At 45.9% G+C, this 20,455-nt stretch overlaps 1 protein-coding gene across 5 annotated transcripts in view; it reads left to right on the top strand.

Annotated features, from left to right (window-relative positions):
- Positions 1-20,455, top strand: part of TENM2 (teneurin transmembrane protein 2) — a 1,321,709-nt gene that overhangs the window by 821 nt on the left and 1,300,433 nt on the right. The window lies entirely within an intron of this gene.

Raw genomic sequence — 20,455 nt, 5'->3', positions numbered from 1 at the left:
CCCTCCCCAATCTCCTTTTCCCCCCCCCCACCCCTTTCCCCCTTCTTTTCTTTCTTCCCGATTTCCTTTCTGTTGCTCCTCATTCTGCAATCGCTCCTGAATCGGCTGCAGTTCTTTCCCACCCACCCCCACCCCCAACCCCTTCTCCTCTGCGTTTTGTGCAGTTTTCAACTTGTTTCGTGGCTCTCTCTCTCTCTCTCTCTCTCTCTCTCTCTCTCTCTCTCTCTCTCTCAATCTCTCTCTCTCTCTCAATCTCTCTCTCTCTCTCTCTCTCTCTCTCTCTCTCTGTATGTTTTTTTCCCCCTCCCTCCTCCTCCTTCATCCTCAGATGAATGCTGGAACATTTAAATTCCGCACTTCGGGAGGTCATCAGTAGTTGCATGAGTTTGGAGTGGGGGGGGATGGGGAAAGATTTCTTAGAATTGAATGTTATTTCCCTGCAGATTGACTGCCGGTTTCTCGCTAATGTTCATCACAATTATAGGGATTTTTTATTCTTTTCTTTTCTTTTTTTTTTTTTTTAGGATGTCTTTTAACGTTGCGTTGATGTTTAAGGTTATGGTTCTCCAGGGTTGCAATGCATTTTGACTCAGTTTTGACAGCAGTGACAGACAGATCCCAGTGATCCCAGAACTACTATGTGGTACATGCTGGCGAAAAGATTCCAAATCATTTGCATTCCAAAAGAGAATTTCTTTCTTTCTTTCTTTTTTTTTTTGTAAATGCTGTTTTGCATCACATGGCTGCAGATTTGCAGGAGGCAATAATAGACACCACTACTCATGTTGCTTGTAAGGATAATAAATATATAAGTGGTTGATCATATCCTCTCCTGGTCTCCAGTGACCAAGCTATTGCTAAATTTACTTAATAACAAATTTGGGGCTATGAGAGAAGAAGGGATGCTGCTGGCATTGTTTTATTTAAAACTGTGAGACATTAGAGCAATTTCTAACCCCAAACCAGCCCCTCTCTTGGATTTGTACTTGATGTGGCATCTCGATTGGGGGGGGGGGGCGGGGAGGGGCTGTTTCTGCCATACACACGGAATGAAATTATTTAAAATAGCCGGCATAATGCATGCAAATTGAACTCTAATTCTTTTCTTAAAAATAGAACTGACTCTGTAACTCTTGCTTCCAGGATCTGTTTTAAATAATATTTCAAAAAATTAATATACAACAGCTCTTTTTTTTTTCCATCTCTTGGAGTTCTTTGGAGGGGGTCTCAGCAGTCACCTCATTTCAGTTGCTGTGCTCTTTTTTTTTCCCCCCCTCTTAAGTTTTCAGTTCCAGTTCAGTAGAAAACCGGAAGGGTCAGTAAGTAAAGGCAAATCAGCAGTTTAACAAGAAATGCAATTTTTTTTTTTTTTTTTAGTTATCCCGTTTCTGCTCAGCCAGGGGAAAATGAGCCACAGTCATGGCAGCTAACATGTAGAGAAGGAAGGACCCTGGGCGAGAGAAGGTTGGAGCCCCGAGATGTGTGTTTTCAGCCCTGAGCTCTAGACTCCGAGAGGGAAAGTTGGGGGGGCTTTCGAAGGCACAGACATTTTTTTGTTATTTGAGGGAGCCTGCTTCTTCCGAGGCGGCTGCCGGGTCCTCGAGCAGCCGTTCACCTGTGTGCAGAGAGTTTGTTGGCTCTGATGCTGCTCAACTTTGTCTTCGTGTAAACTTAGCCCGTGTCGGAAAAAACAGCCTAAAACAAGCCCGTACGAGATCGAAGCACAGAATGAACCGAACCGTCGGTTGAGACGCCACTGCTCAGACTCACTTTCAGGTAGAATAAACTTAACACTAGGACCCCACCCACTTGTTTGGGTCACCCAGGTGGACAAATGCATTTCTTGCCATTCGTGGACTGGAGTCCTGAGCTTCAAAACTTATTTCTTTTGGAGCCTGTTGATGGGGGTTGCAGGGAGGGGTTTAGGGGAGGGGAGAGGTAGGTGTTTTATTTTGAAGGAAAGCTTAGCTTACTGCTTGAGCTGCCCATATCGGTACTTTCAAATATTTTCAGGGCAATTTGCATTGACTCCCTGGGTCCAGTTGGGACTGGGGAAGAGGGCCCAGTGTCTGCTTATTGGCACAGTTCTTTCGGGATGAGTTATTTGTGTAGCTCGGTGCCGAAGAACAATATATTCATCCAGTAAAGTACTCTCCTAAGAACCCAGGTCTTCTAAAGCTTCTTGGTTTTCTCATTCAAGGACTCCAACTAAAAAGCAATATACCTCATGCTGAGAAACTGCATGAGTTCCCTGGCATATTCCACACACATGGGCACAAACATAGCTCGCCAGGCTAGAGACTCATTCCACCTGGCCCAGGGGCCAAGATGTCTAATTGTCATGCCATAGATATCCCAGGCATGACTTTCTTGATGAAACTTCCTCTGTGGGCTTCCGTTTTGGCATCTTCACCGGGTCTGGGGAACCGAGGTTGGGCATGGATTTAAAGATCAGGCTCTCCCACTGACGCTGGCCTTTCCCTACCTACGGATTCCGCCTGCAATTCGTTTCCTGGCAACTTTCTGAACACCTCTGAGAATCTGTGTTAAGAATTTCAGCAGAACTGTGTTTCTCATGGAGCGCTGGGTTTGATGACTGTTCAAGCTGCCGGGTCTGTAATTACTTTGATGTGGTCTTGTGTGGTCTCGTGTTTGTGGCCGCTTGGCGGTCTCGTGTTTGTAGCTCCCGTGACTGACTTTTTTTTTTTTTTCATTTAATCTTACCTAGGCTCATCTTGACATGGTGTGCCCCGGCGTTGAGCTCGGGTTCGTGTCTAATAAGTTCTCGCTAAGCTGCTTGGAAAATTGTTTAGTGTCCAGGGGTGTTGGTGTTGATTTTCAGCACTGTCAAAAGCATAGCATGTAACGTGGGGATGGAGAAGGTGAGACAGGAAGACAGGTGGCTAAGGCCTGTCTCGGGTGTTCCTTCATGGAACTTGACAGCAATTTTTCCCCTCCACTGCCATGGTTCTGATGTTTATTTTTTTTTTGCTAAGAGTCAAGAGGTTTCTCTCCATGCAGGAGGCTGCTTGCTAATGCTAGAGTTACCTAAAGTTTCTTAAAAAATTAATTGCTCTTCTTTTGCATTGTTTTCGAAAAGGGGCTCGGCCACAGTTCTGTGTTTTTACAGAAAGCCTGTACCAGCCAGCTTTGGGCTTGCTTCTGACTCTGTGCCAACTAATGTTGAGGAGTGATTTCTGGTGAAATGTGTTCAAGGTCATTGCCAAGGGCCTTTTGATCCCTCCCCATTTGAGGACTCAAACATCAGCTGAAAGTCAGATTTAAAAAGTCAAAACCTGTATCACGCTACTACGTCCAAATGGAGCTGTTTGAAAAGCCTACGGTTTTTATCTCCTGACTTTGTGTGAAGCAACAGTTTTTGTTCTTTGAATTTCTGGCTCCTAGTAGCTCCGTCGTATCCACAGAGAAAAACGTTTCCATTCTACGATGATAGTATGTGCAACAGACTCACAACCTTTAGGGGGAGATTGGAAAGACAATTTATCTTTTGAGGGGGTGCCGTTTGATGTGTTCTGAAGGGAACGGGCCATAGCAGTCTTTCAGTGTGGTATATTTGCTGATTTGATAATAATTCTCTTAAAATTTGGTGGAAGAACAGTTATTTTTTATAATTCTTTGATTTTTATGTGGCAAGAACAAGCAGTAGCTCTATCAAAAGATTTCTTTGTACTCCGGGTTTCTAGTTTGCTTTATTAAAAGGAAAATTTGCATTGTTTGGGACCTTTTGCTCTCTGTAAGTTAATTTTTTTTCTATTCTTTTGGATTGTTTCCTCTATCTAACAAAGACAACTGCCGTTTAACACGGTGATTTTTAGCTGTGCAAAGACTAATCTGCTTGTATTTCTGAGAGACTTTGCAGAGTTGTGGAGGTATAGAAGATATTTCCCTAAAATGTATATTTACCCACAGGTCCAGTCTACTTAATACATACCATATCAGGATATTAAACTGGAAATATGGCAGTGTTCATTTAAGAATGATTTCTTAGTAGGAAAAAAAAAAGAAGCCCCTTGGAAATAGTCTGCAAATGAAGTTTGTTCCTCTTTCTTGCTGAAAGACTTTAATGGGTCTACTAGACAAAAAGAAGCATCAGCAATAAAGTAGACTTATGTGTCTCCCAGCAGTTCCGTGGCTCAAACGCGAGCAGGCTTTTCAAAAACTGTTTTCATGGAAGTTTCTTGAAGTGGAGAGCAAATGTGTCTCCATCGTAAAGAAATAACATGTTCCCCCTCCCCCCCCGCCCCACCCACACACACACACACACACAGTACAGACCACACCTTCCCACCCCTGAATGTGTATTAACAGTGCATACCTTGGGCGCATGCGCATACCTCATCTCTGCGTTGCTCTATAGCATCCACCAGTTTCTAGGTGCTGGGTGCGAAGGATGCCACATCTGTCTCTGGAAGGAGGGATCCTTGCAGGAGAGAGGTGATAACTCTGGAAGTTTAGACTTTTGGGGTCTCAGAGGAGGCTCTGCTCTTCCTCTGAGGTATTTCTGTCCCTTCTGGGACAGAAGCCTTCAGTTTAACTCTGCCACCGGCAGCTCTTAGATACAGGTGGTGCAGGATTGTTCAGCTCCGTCGCATTCATGTCTGGTTTCTGAACTGCCTTGCAGACCTATGAAAGTTGGAACTCAGCTCTCCCAGAGAAGGTTGGTTGTCGTGTTCTAATGACTAAGTTACTTGCATAGACTCAAGCCTGCTAAAATCTATTACATTTTTTCATGATGCTTTATATATTAATATGACCTAGGTTTAGTGATTAATTTTGAGCTACACTGAAAGGAAGTTTGCGCCTTTGAAACAAAGAGCTTATTTTTTGTTTGATTTAAAAGAATGTCCTTCCTTCCTTCCTTCCTTCCTTCCTTCCTTCCTTCCTTCCTTCCTTCCTTCCTTCCTTCCTTCCTTCCTTCCTTCCTTCCTTCCTTCCTTCCTTCCTTCCCTCCTTCCCTCCTTCCCTTCAATTTACTGAATGTGAATTTAGGAAGCAGTGGCTAAAATTTGAGAATTTTATTCATATGATGAAGACAAATTTGTTAGTAAGACTAACATAACAATTTAAATTCTTTGGAGAGGACATTCGTATAGAGGATTCTTTTGGAAAAGGCTTATGTTTAAATGTCATTTTTATTATTGCTTAGGATTTAACTGATACTCAGTGTTTTGACATTTCTCCTACTCTAATTAAGGGTATATGTGGAGAAAGAAATGCATCATTAAATAGAAATGATTTGGCATAGGTTAAAAAAGTATCCCAGAGTGTAAAATAACCATTTCACACAATTGTAGAAGTTGCATGCTATATTTTTAACATGATGGGGGGTGGGGGGGAAGAAGGGGGAAGAATCAAGGCCCACTTCTAATGCTGATTTTGATTGTTACAAATCAAGCAAGGTCTTTTTAAAGACTGAAACTGAAGCATTAAAGGGGGTAGCTGGGTCCATGCGTACGCGGGCAGTCAGTATCTACATAGCTAAAATCACAGTAATCAGAGACTCTATTGCAACGTGCTTTGGGATCTTAACTGTGATTTTTTTTCTAAAGCATTGCAAAACATAAAAGTATATACTTGTAAATGACGTGGTGGATCATTATTTAGCAGGCCTCTAGGCAAATTCAAGCTGTGGGAAAGAATATTTCAGTTATCATCATTATTTTTTTTTTATTATTCTTTCAAGGAGCAGCTTTGGGATTCCCAAAAGCAGTCAGGTACTGTGTGTCATGGAGAGCTGAATCTTGTGGGAAGCGCAATTTAGATGCCAGAAGAGAGAGAGACAGAGAGACAGACAGACAGACAGACACAGAGAGAGACAGAGACAGAGAGACAGAGACAGAGAGAGGGAGGGAGAGAGAGATTGATTGGAAAAAGGGGTGTTTCAAGATTCGAGATCATGAAATCACGTAGCACTGCACTGTAGCACTGTTTTCCCATGGTTCATCGATTTGCTCAAGCGGGCACCAGTAACGTCTCCATTGTGAGACTTGTTATTACTGTTTTGGGCATATCGAATACACCACGGGTAGCTTGCCAGGCTCTGCCGTGCAGGCAGGATACTCTCGGTAGCTTGCTGGGCTCTCCGAGAGGGACGGAGGAATCCAACCCGGGTCGGCCGCGTGCAAGGCAAATGCCCTACCCGCTGTGCTATGGCTCCAGTTTATTTTCAAACTGGCTCAGGTCATTATTGTGCATAAGTGCCTGTTCGTTCAGCACCACCCAGTTTGCCGGCTTCCTTTCTGCTCCTGTGTGCCTGTGTGGGGTCGAACCTAGACTGCGATTTGAAAAGGAGGTTGGCACGGCACGTGTGGCTCTCCTGGTGGCACGAGGTCAGGGCGTTGTGAGTCAGAGGGAAGATGCAAGCAAGAGGAACTTCCCTGTGTAGTTGGCTTCTGTTTCTAGTGATGATCCGTTTTATTTTTAGCTTCACCTGAGCCTCTCGTGAAAACCCAAACTGTCTCTATGTTGTTGTTGTTGTTTAACTCTAAAAACAATAATACAATTAGGGCAAGAACATTTTCACAGTGGTTAGGGTTCTGCGATTTGTGTGACCCAGCATCCCATTTTACTCCTCTTTAATCCTCTTTCCATATCCCCACACATAACTGGATTCAGTCAGATGAAACCAATTACTAAGGGGGGAAAAAATCAAATTTATTTATTATATTTATTGGCTGTGTCTGCTGCTTAATTATCCGTTGGTGAATTTACATGTGGCCACTGAGAGGGCTGTAGACATGTGTGGGAATTGACTGATGGCCACTTCTCAGTCTAGCGGTTGGCATGAGAACAAGTGTGCGGGTATGCATACGTACAGACACATGTATGTAAACACACAGACACATGCATGTACACACACAGGCACAAACACGCACACAGTCGTTTTCCTCACTACATGAAATTCCAAAGCAACCATGAACCCCCCCCCCCCAAAGTCATGAATGTGTGACTTGACATAGAAAAACTGGGAAAGAGGAACTGCGGAGATGAAATTGTTTAACACACGGGAAGGAACTGGCCTTGCGCGCAGCCACCCTGGGTTCAAGCCCAGAACCACAGGTGTTCCCCTGAGCAGCACCAGGAGGGATCCTTGAGCACTGAGCCCAGAGTCAGCCCCAAGCACTGTCCATTCCCTCCCTCCCTTCCCTAAGATAAGGCATCATCAAACTTTTGGCTAACCCACACCGTGGAGGGCGGGGAGAAATGTTGGTCTTCTGCGTACTCGGAACCAATGATAATGGACACAGTCAAAGTTGTGTGTAAGAAAACAGATTCAGATTCTTCTGCAGAGCAGATCAGCCCAGCCTGGTGGTCGCATCCGGCACTGTGGAGAATGGGGGGTCAAGGGAGGCAGTTCATCGAGGTGGGGTGGGCATTGCAGGATGAGGCAGTCTCTCCAAACTGATTCCTCAGTGCATGCTCCTTTCGAGAACTAAGGCAGCACTGCTAATAGCACTGTAGCACTGTCCTCCCGTTGTTCATTGATTTGCTCGAGCGGGCACCAGGAACGTCTCCATTGTGAGGCTTGTTGTGACTATTTTTGGCATATCGATTACGTCACGAGGAGCTTGCCAGGCTCTGCTGTGTGGGCAGGATACTCTCGGTAGCTTGCTGGGCTCTTCAAGAGGGACGGAGGAATCGAACCCGGGTCGGCTGTGTGCAAGGCAAACGCCCTACCCACTGTACTATGGTTCCAGCACTGCTAATGAAGTGGATTAAAGTACAGGTTGTATTTGGCCTTTTAAGTAAAGACACAGAGATTTTTATTTGGGGCTTAATGTGTTTTTGTTTTAAAAAAGAATTCGTGCAGCAACTAAAAATGTTCCCCCCCCCTCTCTCTCTTTTTTTTTAACTTCCTCTCACTTATATGAAATGATCTTGAGTATGGCTTCTTTCCTTTTTTTTTTCCTCCTCTGATGCTTATTTATTTTTGGAAATACATGAATGTGGATTTGGCTCTTCAAAATATATAGTAACTGAAGGAACCACCATTTCAAGTAAATGGGGCAAGGCTAAATTGTTCACAGAAGCATCATCTTATTTATGTGATTCCTTGGTTCAAGGGGCTGCCAGATTTGTATGTCTCTCTTATGCACACATACCACCCCCCTCCCAACATAGAAAAACGTATATGGGAGCTTCTGGGAGGGAAAGGAACTGTTTTTGAACTGGGACAGGGGAGAACCCTGACGGAAATGTATTTTAAGAATTCTAGCACACCATTAGGAACTGGAGCTCTAGTACAGCAGGGAGGGTGCTTGCCTTGCACGTGGCCAGCCCAGGTTTGATCCCTGGCATCCCATATGGTCCCCCTGCACCCCCACCCCCCACCCCCCACTCCCCGCCACCCAGTACGGCCAGGAGTGATCCCTGAGTGCAGAGTCAGGAGTAATCCCTGAGCATTGCAGGCTATGGCTCCAAAATAAAAATAATGTAGCACACCATTCATGCATCATTTTTTTTTTTTGGGGTCACACCTGGCGATGTACAAGGGTTACTCCTGGCTCTGCACTCAGGAATTACTCCTGGCGGTGCTCAGGGGACCCTATGAGAGGCTGTGCTCAGGGGACCCTATGGGATGCTGGGAATTGAACCCGGGTCACCCGTGTGCAAGGCAAATGCCCTACCCGCTGTGCTATTGTTCCAGCCCCCTCATGCATCGTTTTTAAAAGACAGTGGATGGATTATAACTCATTGGCCATTATCATTTATTTGGGCATGTTCTTGTGTAAGAAATGATTCCGACCTTGATGCTGATGACTTTGGGCAGCAGGAGAAGCTAAAGAGGCAGGCAACAAGAATGTAGGGGATTGAGACGTGCTTTGCTCCCTGCTGACTTAACGAGAGAATTTTAGGGATTAACTTGTTGTGTTTTTGTTTTCGCGTCTACTATAATCTCTGCTTTAAAAGTGACTCGGTAATAAAATAAGTTAGAGACTAGACGTGGTTCTCAGCTGTATTCATGGAACAGAAGCCAAACAGTAAATAGATGAGCGTCTGAACTTTTCCCTCCTTCCACACTGTTATTTTTTTTTCACGAAACTATTCCCTGAGGCCACTCGCGGTGTATGAGGGGGCACGCATTCTTTTTATATGATTTGTGTATGTTCCCATGGATTGTGAAGTCTATGCCTGGGCAATTTTCAAGTTAAAATTGTGTTACAGCTACCCTGAAGGTTGTCATTTCTTGGTTTTTCTCTTGTCAGTCAATTCATAAGTGTTTATTAAGCCCCTATGGGGTGTACACAGAATCCTACACACACACTCAGTGTGTGTGTGTGTGTGTGTGTGTGTGTGTGTGTGTGTGAAAGAGAGAGAGAGGAGAGAGACCGAGACACAAGTTAAAACTACCATTTCCATGCATCTATGTGTGTGTGTGTACAATGATATTTTTATTCCAGAAATCAGCAGTAGTTCTTTTTGCTAGTTTGGTTTGTGTTTTGTCTTGAGTGTGGCTTTGCTCGGCAACTCAGAATGCACTGAATTTAGAGGGCAGAATATTTTTGCACCAGATTAGGAATCTAACTTCTCAGCTTTTTTTGTTTGTTTGTTTGTTATTGTTCTTCTTTTAACTCACATTCTAAAGATAGACATGTTGTATAGAACAGCTAAGATCAGAGGCTCAGGTGACCTGTGGGTCTTTCCTTGCCAGGTGGAATCGGGTTGTGGGTAGTATCTGGGAAGGAACAGGTTTTGAGGCTGGGCGTATTGAGGGATGTTCTTGGGACGTGTCACTGCAGTGTATGGAAGGATGAATGGCCCCAGGCTGCCAAATCAACAATTATGTTTTCATGGCCAATGACTTAATTTATGATTTATCTTTCTGTTTTGTTTTATTTTTCTTTTGGGGATCACACCTGGCAGAGATCAGGAGTTACTCCTGACTCTGCAGTAAGGAATTATTCCTGGGGGTGCTTGGGGGACTGTATGGCATGCCGGGGATGGAACCCGGGTCTGCTGCCTGAAAGAAAGGCAAGCATCCAGGGGCTGGAGCAATAGCACAGCGGGGAGGGCGTTTGCCTTGCAGGCGGCCAACCCAGGTTCGATTCCCAGCATCCCATATGGTCCCCTGAGCACCGCCAGGAGTGATTCCTGAATGCAGAGCCAAGAGTAACCCCTGTGCATCGCCAGGTGTGACCCAAAAAGAAAAAAAAAAAGACAAGCATTCTCTCCTTGTAATATCTCTCTGGCTCCTATTTCTGTATTTTTGTTTGTTTGTTTGTTTTAATTGTAATGAAGACTTTAAGAAAAACCTCTTACGAAAGGAAAGAAAAGTTCTAAATGTTCCCCAAATAACCACAGATAAAATACCTATTTTTACCTTGTTGGGGGGCTACATTCAGCCGAGCTTCAGACATGCTTCTGACTCTCTGCTCAGGGATCACTCCTGGTCACTCCTAGTGGTGCTCGGGGGGACCATCTTCGATACCAGAGACCAAACTTGTGTAGGCCGTGTGTGAAGGAAGGGGTGTTTTTAGTTTTCGCCTGTTTTGTGATCTCACCCAGCTGTGCTCAGAGCTCCCCCCCGGCTCTGTGCACAGGGATTCCTCCTGGCATCGCCTGGGGAACCCCATGGGGTGCCGGGCTCAAACCTGGCCCGGCCACATGGAAATGAAGCATTTTACCCACTGTACCATAGCTCCAGGAAAAAAAATTAAGAACTATTTTTCCCTGTTTGAGCTTGAAAGCAGTTCAACTGAAGAGACAGGTGAATAGGTAAGTTCAGGCATTGATTCTCCGGCACCTACCCAGTCTTTAACCTTCATCTTTTGTCAGTCAGTTGTGGGAAGGATAATCTTGGGAGAGAAACACACACACACACACACACACACTCACACACACACACACACACACACACAAAAGATGAAGTCTCTGAAAGCAGGGCAGAATCTGGCCCTTTGCACAGCCTAGGTAACAGCACCTGGACTCCAACGGGCAGCTTTGCCCCAAGAAACGGTCGTCAGACTCTTGGTTCGTGCCCATTTTGGTGGCGAGTTCAAACCGTTCCTGCCGTTTCCAGAAACTCGCAATATAGCCACCGCGGCGTCTTGTCCCTCTTCCTTGTCGACCCAGAGCAGCCACCGCCGTGGCCGTGGGGAGGAGAGGCTTGGCTGCTGTCTCCCTGTCCACACCTTGGACCCTCAGCTCCAGTGCGGGTTCTGGCACAGTCTTCGGTAGATCACTGCTGACTTGCCGTGGGGGTCCCCAGGGCTGGGAGGTTTTCTCGTGGTTCCAAGTCACCCAGTGGAGGGATCTCGTCGCGTGTTTTCAGACGCGTTAGGCCGGGAATACATTCAGCATCAATGCACACAATTCGAATCGTTGTATCCGGTTTGGGGGCTGGGGTTTATCCCCTTGTGCACCAAAGTGACTGATTCTGGCAAGCACGCAGGGGAAGGGCAAGTGTTGGGAAGATGTTGGGACTCACAGAGTCACCAGGAATGAGGAATTGGCCCCTTCTGCTGTTGCCTCGGACAACTGGGTGTCCGCAGCCCCCCACCCCAGGCACTGCCTGCGCCTGTCGAGTGAGCCAGCACTCTGCACCGGGCTCTGGGCTCCCGTGCCGGGGGTGTGAGGCCCTGCCACTGTGCCTTTCCCCTGGGGGCCACTGACTCAGTTAGAGGTTGTGGCTGGGGCCACCATCCAGCTGGCCGCATTCTCCCCATCTCGTGCCCCAACTCTGCTCGCTGCACGTCTAGGGAAATCGAGTCTGCCCCATTCTAGAGTAAGGTAGAAGGGGTTTGGACTTTCAGCTGGCTTAAAGCATTGGCATTTCCTCTGAACCAAGGCAGGGGGCAGTGGATGCAACATAAATAACCCACCTGCAAGCAGTGGCCAGCATTCCCGAGAGGGCCTTCGGGGACCTTAAGGATCTGTGTGTGTGTGTGTGTGTGTGTGTGTGTGTGTGTGTGTGTGTGTGTGTGTGTGTGTGTGTCCTGCGAGCACAGGAGCAGCAGGCTAGCAAGGAGGGCATGACTGGCAAGAACATGGCTTGAACAAGTTGGGAAAGATGTCTAACCAGCCCTGGTGAGAGAGAGCGCATCAGAGCATCAGAGAGAGAGAGAGAGAGAGAGAGAGAGAGAGAGAGAGAGAGAGAGAGAGAGCAGGATCTGAGTGTGGGCTGGGTCAGTTTGGGTGATAGGTTATGGTCAGCATCTAGTCTGTTATTTACAGGCAGAGGGATGGATTTTTATAAGGGGATGGTGGTGCACACACACACACACACACCCATACACACACACACACACAACCATTGAGGAATACACAAAATGCAGACATCACTGCCTGTCCATCATGATGTAAAATGTACAAGAAAGCCACGAAGAAATATCTTCAGGGCTGTGCTTCTGGTATGGAAACGAGGACCAGGCAGAAGGAGGCTTTATTGCTTTGTCCTTACCCGCGCTACCCAGCCAGGAGCTTGGGGCGGGTCTCAGGGCGAGTGGAGTTTCTTATCAGTACAGAGCTATCCATAAGGCTTGAACACCTGAAGTCTGGGTCCGGGGATGGGGGGGAGCTTCTCCCCAGAGCGGTTCTTGGTTTCCCGGAGAACAAGCATCAGGCAAGTCTGCTTTTGTTTGGGTTGGGTTTGGTGTTGGGACCACACCCGGCAAAGCTCAGGAGCTGCTCCTGTCTCTGTGCTCAGGAATTCTTCCTGGAGTGCTCAGAGGACCAGAGGGGATGCTGGGGATTGAACCCAGCCTGGCCGCGTGTAAGGCAAGTGCCCTCCCCGCCCTAATATTGCTCAGGCAAGACTGCTTCTGTATTTTCTTTTCCTCTTACTCCTTCTCTTCTTCTTGCTCCTTCTCCTCCTCTCTTCCTCCTCTTCTTCCTGCTGTATTACTTCTTTTTCTCCTCTTCCTCCTCTCTCCCTCTTTCCCCTGCATTATTTCCTCACCTCTTCCTCCTCATTCTCTCTTCCTCCTCCTCCTACATTACTATTTTCTCCTCCCCTTCCTCCTCTTCCTCCTCCTTCTTCTTCTCCTTTTCCCTCTTCCTCCTCCTTCTTCTTCTCCTCCTCCCTCTTCCTCCTTCTTCTCCTGCTCCTCTTCCTCCTTCTCCTCCCTCTTCCTCCTTTTTTCCTCCTTCTTCCTCCTTTTTTCCTCCTCCTCCTCCTCCTCCTTCCTCCTCTTTCTCTTCCTCCTCCTCTTCTTCTTCTCTGTTTCTGAGCCACACCTCATAATACTCAGGGCTTCTTCCTGGCTCTGCATGTAGAGACCACTCCCAGTGGGCTCGGGGGACCCTCTGGGATGCCGGGGATCAAACCTGGGCTGTTCACAAGCTAGAACGAGTGCCCTCCCTGCGGTATTGTCGCTCTGGCCTCTCTTGCCTTCTCTTCTTTATCCCCAAGAGTTCCTCAGTTTGGTGTGAGTGAGGAGAGGGAAGGGGTGTAAAGTTGAGCAGAGCTCTGATTATTCCATTAGAAATACGGAAGGGTCAGCGCGGGGTGGCCTGCCTTTCTGGCCTCCGAGGAACCAGGAAACGGTCCCGGTGATGAAAATCCTCCGCTCGGAGCACTCATCCATCTCAGATACGTTTTGCCCAATTATTTTTTTTGTTGTCACCCAAAGCTGCATTAAATATGATTTTAATTACATTTGCATTCTTCTCGTGCCGGTGTTAAAGATAATTTACCCAGGCAGGCTGAAGTCAGCCTATGTATCAATAGCCAGCACTGATAAATGGTGTGAAAAAGAGGAGAAGGGGTTGGCTTTACGGATGTAAGGAGAGCATCCGCCTGACTTCGTGATTGCCTAATAATAATAAAACTAATAGGATGATCGATGATGGTAATAGGTCAGACCAACTTTCCACTTACAAATGGGCAGAAGGAGGGGGCAGAGCTATAGTAGGGCCAATGTTGTGTTTGCCTGACGCCTGGCTCAATCGGGTTCAAGCCCTGGCACCCAGGATGGTCCCCTAAGCCCTCTAGAAATGATCCCTGAGAACACAGTTAAGTAGTAAATCCTGAGCACTGTCAGGTGCAACCCCCCCAAAACAAAACAAAAAAACAAGCAGATCAGCAATAAGAATGAACAAGGTCACTGTCACTGTCATCCCATTGTTCATCGATTTCCTCAAGCGGGCACTAGTAACGTCTTCATTGTGAGACTTGTTACTGTTTTTGGCATATCGAATATGCCACAGGGAGCTTGCCAGGCTCTGCCGTGTGGGCGGGATACTCTCGATAGCTTGCCAGGGCTCTCCGGGAGGGGCGGAGGAATCGAACCTGGGTCAGCCAGCATGCAAGGCAAACGCCCTACCTGCTGTGCTATTGCTCCAGCCCAATGAATGGGGTACTTGAAAGAATTAAATCTGCATTTTATCTTTTTTTCCATCCTCTACAGTTTGGCCTCTCTAAGGGCAAACGAGTCTTCCTCATTAAATTATTAGTAAACTAGTGAGCAGTACGACCCATACGCATAATCCACATCTCGTGCAAGTCTTGCATCTGAAGGTTCAGTGTTTCATTCTTCAATTCTAAATTAATATGTTTATCCTTCCATCACTGTCTCCCAAGGATTTTGAGAATTAATTAGAAACAAAATCACTTTCAGTCCTTGGGTTGTTACATTCTGTGCTGGAAAAAAAAATATGAGATACTGAAGTGTTATTAATAATGACAAAGTTTCATCCAATAAAGTAATCCAACTGGCTGAATTCTCACATGGTTGGTATTTTCTAATATAAATTACTGTAGGATTAGATTGTTAAATATTGAATATTGTCTCATTTAATGCAGTTCCATGAAATATTAATGATAATGATGGCTCTCCAGTTTGGGGGATCTGGAGATTTTTTTTTCTATTCTCTTTTCTCTCTTCTTTTTACTTTCTTTTTAAAAAATACTATATAACAGCTTTAGGGGCCAGAATGATAGTATAGTGGGTAGGGCATTTGCCCTGCATATGGCCACCCTGGGTTCAATCCCCGGCATCCCAAATGGTTTCTTGTGCATAGCCAGGTGTGACCCAAAGAGCTAAAAAATAAAAAAATCAAACCCCCAAAATCTATATAACTGCTTTGACTGTTTTTAATATGTTTTGCACTATGATAATGGAGGCATTTAAATGAAGTGAAACTGGAAATAAATGGCCACTGAATTAGTAGATTTCAAACAGGTGGGATGTCACTAAGCTTCTTTTGTCTCTATGTAAGACATCTCTCTATTCTAATATCACCACTGGGGTCACCGTGGATTGCCTGGAGAATTTGTTAAAAGAACAGATTTTCCCTATTAAGCCCCTGAAGACGGAGCACCACTGAAGTTGTTTAGCTGGCATGAGGTGCAAAAGTCTGAAAATTGGATTGGGCTTTGAAAGAAGGCTGGTGGGGTTGAGCTTGACAGTTGAAATGAGATTGTTCATGAAGTTAAAAAAAAAAAAGAGGGAAAGAGCAGAAAGAAGGAAAGAAAGGAAGAGAAGTCTTGACTGAATAGCCGGAGAGAGACTTCGTTTGGCTTAGAATAAGCTGGGGAATAGATAGAGCAAAAACCCTTTTGTAATTGAGACATTTTATTGTCTGTTCTTAAAAGCAGATATATTTTCTGTTTTGACTTACTTGCTTGGTCTTGATTCTGTGTGCTTGTATCTCAAATTAGGGAGCTGAAAACCTATGATAAACAGGCTAACTGACTATTGTTGAAATATTTTGTCATGTATATGGAATTAGAATATGTGCCAACGCAATCAGTTTGGTTTAAGTGGAGTACAATATTTTTTTATCCCTCATGGGGGAAACTTTCATGTTTTATGAGATGATTTTATTTAAAATTGCAGTTATCCTTGTTTCAGACCTAGTAATTTAACAGTTGAAGAGGAGCTTCCCTCATTTTTTTTTTTTGTTGTTGTTGTTGATGTTGCTGTTCTGTACAGTTAATATATGTGGTGTGAGTGAATGTGTTTTATTTTAAAAAGTGTTTGGGGGTAGCGTTCTTGGAGCACTAACTTATTTCTTGAGAAAGGAGCTGGCTGTAATTTGCAGAAATGACTGTTTCTTTTTCTTTAGTTGTTGGGTAATTGCTCTCTGTATACACTGTGAAAATGTTCATATAGACCAGTGACAAAGCCCAGCAGATGCACTTGCAATTATCTGGAATTTAAGTAAATTTTGCATCTGATACACACAAAGCAAAGGCTTTGTCCAAGCAGCCTTGCATGCCGCCTGTGGATTGCTGTGAATACAATGAGTCGATTTTTAATGGAAAACAAATGGGACTATTAGTAAGTCTTGTCTTTTACTTGAAAAGACACCGCTTTAGGCCTGGCCTACAACTTATTCATATTCCGAGTTGATTCGGCTCTAAATATGACCTTTGAAATTGAAAAAAAAATGCTAAAAACAAAATGTGTGGCTGTGCTTTTATTAGAGTCACAGGCATAGTTTTCTGTAGAAAGAATGGTGAAACAAGTATTTGGTTCCAGTTTCCGTGTGGGCTTTTTTTTTCTTCTCTCTCCTCTAACTGTTAAGAAGAGCATTTACTTATTACAACTCTGAGAGTGTAAAAGGGGGTTTCCTATCACGAATAAATCCTGCTAGAGATAAAAGATAATTCCAGTGTTACTCTAACAACACTGGAATTATCTCACGAGGACCGCTGTAGGAAGGAAAATAAGATGGTCCCAAATTCTACCGCTTATTGTAAACAAAGGAGATCTAGCCAGCGGAATTATATTCTGCAAAAACCTCCTTTTCGATTTTTGTTTGAGATTAATCCTTTCGCTCTGTATTTTTTGGTTGTTGTCAGACTTATCTAAGTGAGATGTTTGAAGGTTTAATCTTTTCCTTTGTGTTTATTCTTAGAAAATATTCTCTGTATGGAGCGACTTGGATTCTCTTAGATGCCTTTAGGTCTTTTTTTACGAGGTGACAGTATTTTTACCCTCAACAACGGGGTTAGAAATAATTGGTCTCGTTGACTTCTTATGGCCTGGTCTGAGGTTGTTTCTTGCTATTCTGGCCTTTGAATGAAGCAAATGTCAAAAGTGGTTCACACAGCGTAAAGGGGGGGGGTCCTATCTCGCCCACACCCTGATTTCCTCTCCATCTTCAATGCAGCCTAATAATAACTGGAGATCTGTTATTCTTTGAAGAACTGGGAGCCTCCAGAGTGAAGTAATTGTTTGAGGGGGGAAAAAAACCAAACAAACGAAAGGAAAAAAAAAAACAACAAAAGCAAAAGTCAATTTGGGGGAAATGTTTAAGAAGGAAAGACGAGAGTTTGCTAGAAGTAATTTCGGCTCTAAACTGAGAACCAGACAGATGTGCCTTCAAAATAGGCCTCCCCCTCCAACACTTTTCCAGAAACTGAACATCAAACGTCTCTGACGAAGTCCTTTGTATGGAACTGCAAAAACTCGAGCACCTACTCAGACGTGCTTGGCTGAGGGCGTCGTTGGGGGGCGGGGGGGATGATCTCTGATCTCAGTAATGCCAGTCGTGACCCCCCCCACACACACACACCTGCTCTCTTTTCCCGCCCCTCGCCCACATCCTGCTCCCAGTCCTTCAACTTCCTGTCTTTTTTTTTTTTTGCTTTTTTTGGGGGGTCACACCCAGCAATGCACAGGAGTCACTCCTGGCTCATGCACTCAGGAATCACCCCTGGAGGTGCTCAGGGGACCCTATGGGATGCTGGGATTTGAACCTGGGTCGGCCGCGTACAAGGCAAACGCCCTACCCGCTGTGCTATCGCTCCAGTCCCTCCACTTTCTGTCTTGAGGCTTGGAGAGGGACCAGGTGCTCACCTTGGTCTTTAAGCCACTTGCTGTTTTGATATTCCCTGGGGGAACTGTGGGCATTTTTCTCCCCGTGTCATGAAACATCTCTTTCACTTTCTGATGGAGGAAGTGCTTATGCAATACCTCAACACCGACTCTGGGGAACCACTCGGCTATTTTATGGGTCCTTTTATTTTTTTTTTCAGGCAAAGAGATGTCAGGATGCCCATGTCAAATGCTCATTCCCTCGGGGGTGGGGGTGATGGGGGGGGGTGTCAGCTGGAAATATTTGCACAGTCACAGATTCTCTGAAGGGAAAGTGGAGACGCATCCGTCTTTCCGAGGGAGTGGCGTCAGGAGAAAGCGGTACCTAGGAGGAGGAGAGCTCAAGAACTGCTCCGCCTGAAAAAGATTCTTGAACAGTGCCTGGGATTCTTGAAACGGCGCCGCTTGCCAGGGAGACAGATGCTGCCGTTGGAAGACAGTTTTCCTCAGTTAGATATTTTGTTCTCGTAGATGGCCAACCATGACTCATGAGGGAAACCGGAGCGAGCGAGAGCGAAGAGAGTAAATTAATCATTTGATTAATCCCTGTTTAGAATTCAGGGCCGGAACTAAATGTCAACTTGGGGAACTTTTTCCATGAAACCAAAAGTGGGGGTAGGGCACCGGGGCAGGCTGGGGGGCTCTCGCTGGCCCTCGGCGGCCTCTCCCTGAACCAGCAGACGAGAGGCCAGGCATGATTTCAGAAGAATACCTGTGGAAAGTAGGAGCGGAGGAGTGAGCTCGCCATCCAGGCTCTAGGGAAGCGTGCTTTGGAGAGGGGCGACGGAACTCGAATCATTGCTTTTTCCTTTTAGTGTTTGGGTCACACCTGGTCATGCTCAGGATTCAGTCTTGACTCTGCACTCCTCGGGAATTACTCCTGAAAATGCGGAGCGGGGTGGGGTTGGTGGCACCTATGGGATACTGGGGATCGAACCCAGGTTGTGTAGATGCAAGGCAAATGCCTTACTCGTTGTTCTTACTCTCGCTCCAGCCCCAAACTTGAATCATTTCTCTGCAAGTGACAACCAGCTTGTTCGCTGGTCTTTTTGTAGCTGTGGATGTTTATATATCAGTGTGTAGGTGAGAGGGGTTTTTTTGTTGTTTGTTTGTTTGTTTGTTTGTTTTTTAAACTCTCCTTGCTCTCTCTCTCTCTCTCTCTCTCTCTCTCTCTCTCTCTCTCTCTCTCTCTCTCTCTCTCTCTCTCTCTCCAGGCATGTGATGTGCATGTGTGTATGCATACATGCATGGATCTTTCTCGATCAGATTTTTGCAGAGGTTTGACCGCTGCTCCCTAGACCAGCCGCTTTCATCCACCTTCATCATTGACTTCCAGGGCCCCTAACACAGCAGCTCTTGCAGTTGATTAGACAGAGACATGGCGAATAGCCACTCTCTGGGCAGGGGGCTGGGGTTGGGGGGGAGGTGGGGATGGTGAAAGTCACTTTTGCGGCTGTTATCTAACACTACGTTGTCTGCTTCCTTCGAAATGCTCAGGAAGGGGTTGCTAATACAGCAGGCAGCCCAAAGGTCCTCGCCTTCACCATCTTCCTTTGTATAATCCGTCTTCTTCCCTTTGAAGGTAAACAAAGGCAGCGTTGCACACTGTCCCCCGGATCCTCCTGGGCTTGGGGGGGCTGAGGACGAGGCTCAGAGGTAGCTTTGCTTCCTCGCTTCACTCTCCAGGTCTTCCTAACTGCTGGAGGAAGTTGTGTGTCTGAGCGCGCCCAACTCCAACCCGGGATCCGAGATGCCAAACGTTTGATCTATGTTTTTTTTTTTTTTCTTTTTGTCTGAGAAGAGTCTCAGAAGTACTCCTTTGCAGAGCTCGTCTTGCTGAGCTGGCACAGCCGATTGCCAAAGGTGTGTGTGTGTGTGTGTGTGTGTGTGTGTGTGTGTGTGTCTGTGTGTCTGTGTGTCTGTGTCTGTGTGTGTGTGAGCGCACGCATGCATGTGTTTGTGAGAGCACATGCATGTGTGTATGTGTGTGTGAGAGCGCGTGCATGTGTGTATGTGTGTGTGAGAGCACATGCATGTGTATGTGAGTGCACACACAAGTGTTTGTGTGTGTGTGTGTGTGTGTGTGTGTGTGTGCATGTTTGGGGAAGAAAGCAAGCTTTCGTGTCCCCTCTCTGCCTCTTCCCGGGTCATCTATTTGAAGGGGACTCCAGGAACCTAGCCTGGCCGTTCCGGAGCCAATTTAGTGAGAGTAATTCACAATTGACTCGCCGAAGCTGTAGCTTGCGTTCTTAAGCCGCCCCGCGCGTCCGACCGATATGGAGCTGTCTGAGATGAGACTCTCCATCTCGAGGCTTACGTGTCTTTCACCGTATCTCCCGTCAAATCAAGCACTCCCAGACGACGCTGTCAATTTGTAGCCCTCTCTGGAGAACTTTGGGTCTTCAACAGCCTGGGTCATATTGATCCTGGAGTGCAGGTGGCCGCGTGGCTTCTGAGGTTTATCAAAAGCACGAGGCCGTTTTTCTTTTAACCGTTTCACACACTTCTTCGTGAATGCATCACCAAGATGAAGGTTGCGCTACACACTTGCTAGGCAAGACCCAGTTTTCCACTTGACCTGCGCTTGGTCAATACCTGTTGAGTGGCAGCCAGCGAAGTTTCTTTTTTTTTTTTTAACCTTTTATTTTTATTTTATTTTATTTTATTTT

This window comes from Sorex araneus, chromosome 2, assembly GCF_027595985.1.
Source record: "Sorex araneus isolate mSorAra2 chromosome 2, mSorAra2.pri, whole genome shotgun sequence".
In the NCBI taxonomy this organism is placed as follows: domain Eukaryota; kingdom Metazoa; phylum Chordata; class Mammalia; order Eulipotyphla; family Soricidae; genus Sorex; species Sorex araneus.
The sequence above is the reverse complement of the archived record's forward strand: the minus strand, read 5'-3'. Positions and strand labels throughout refer to the sequence as shown.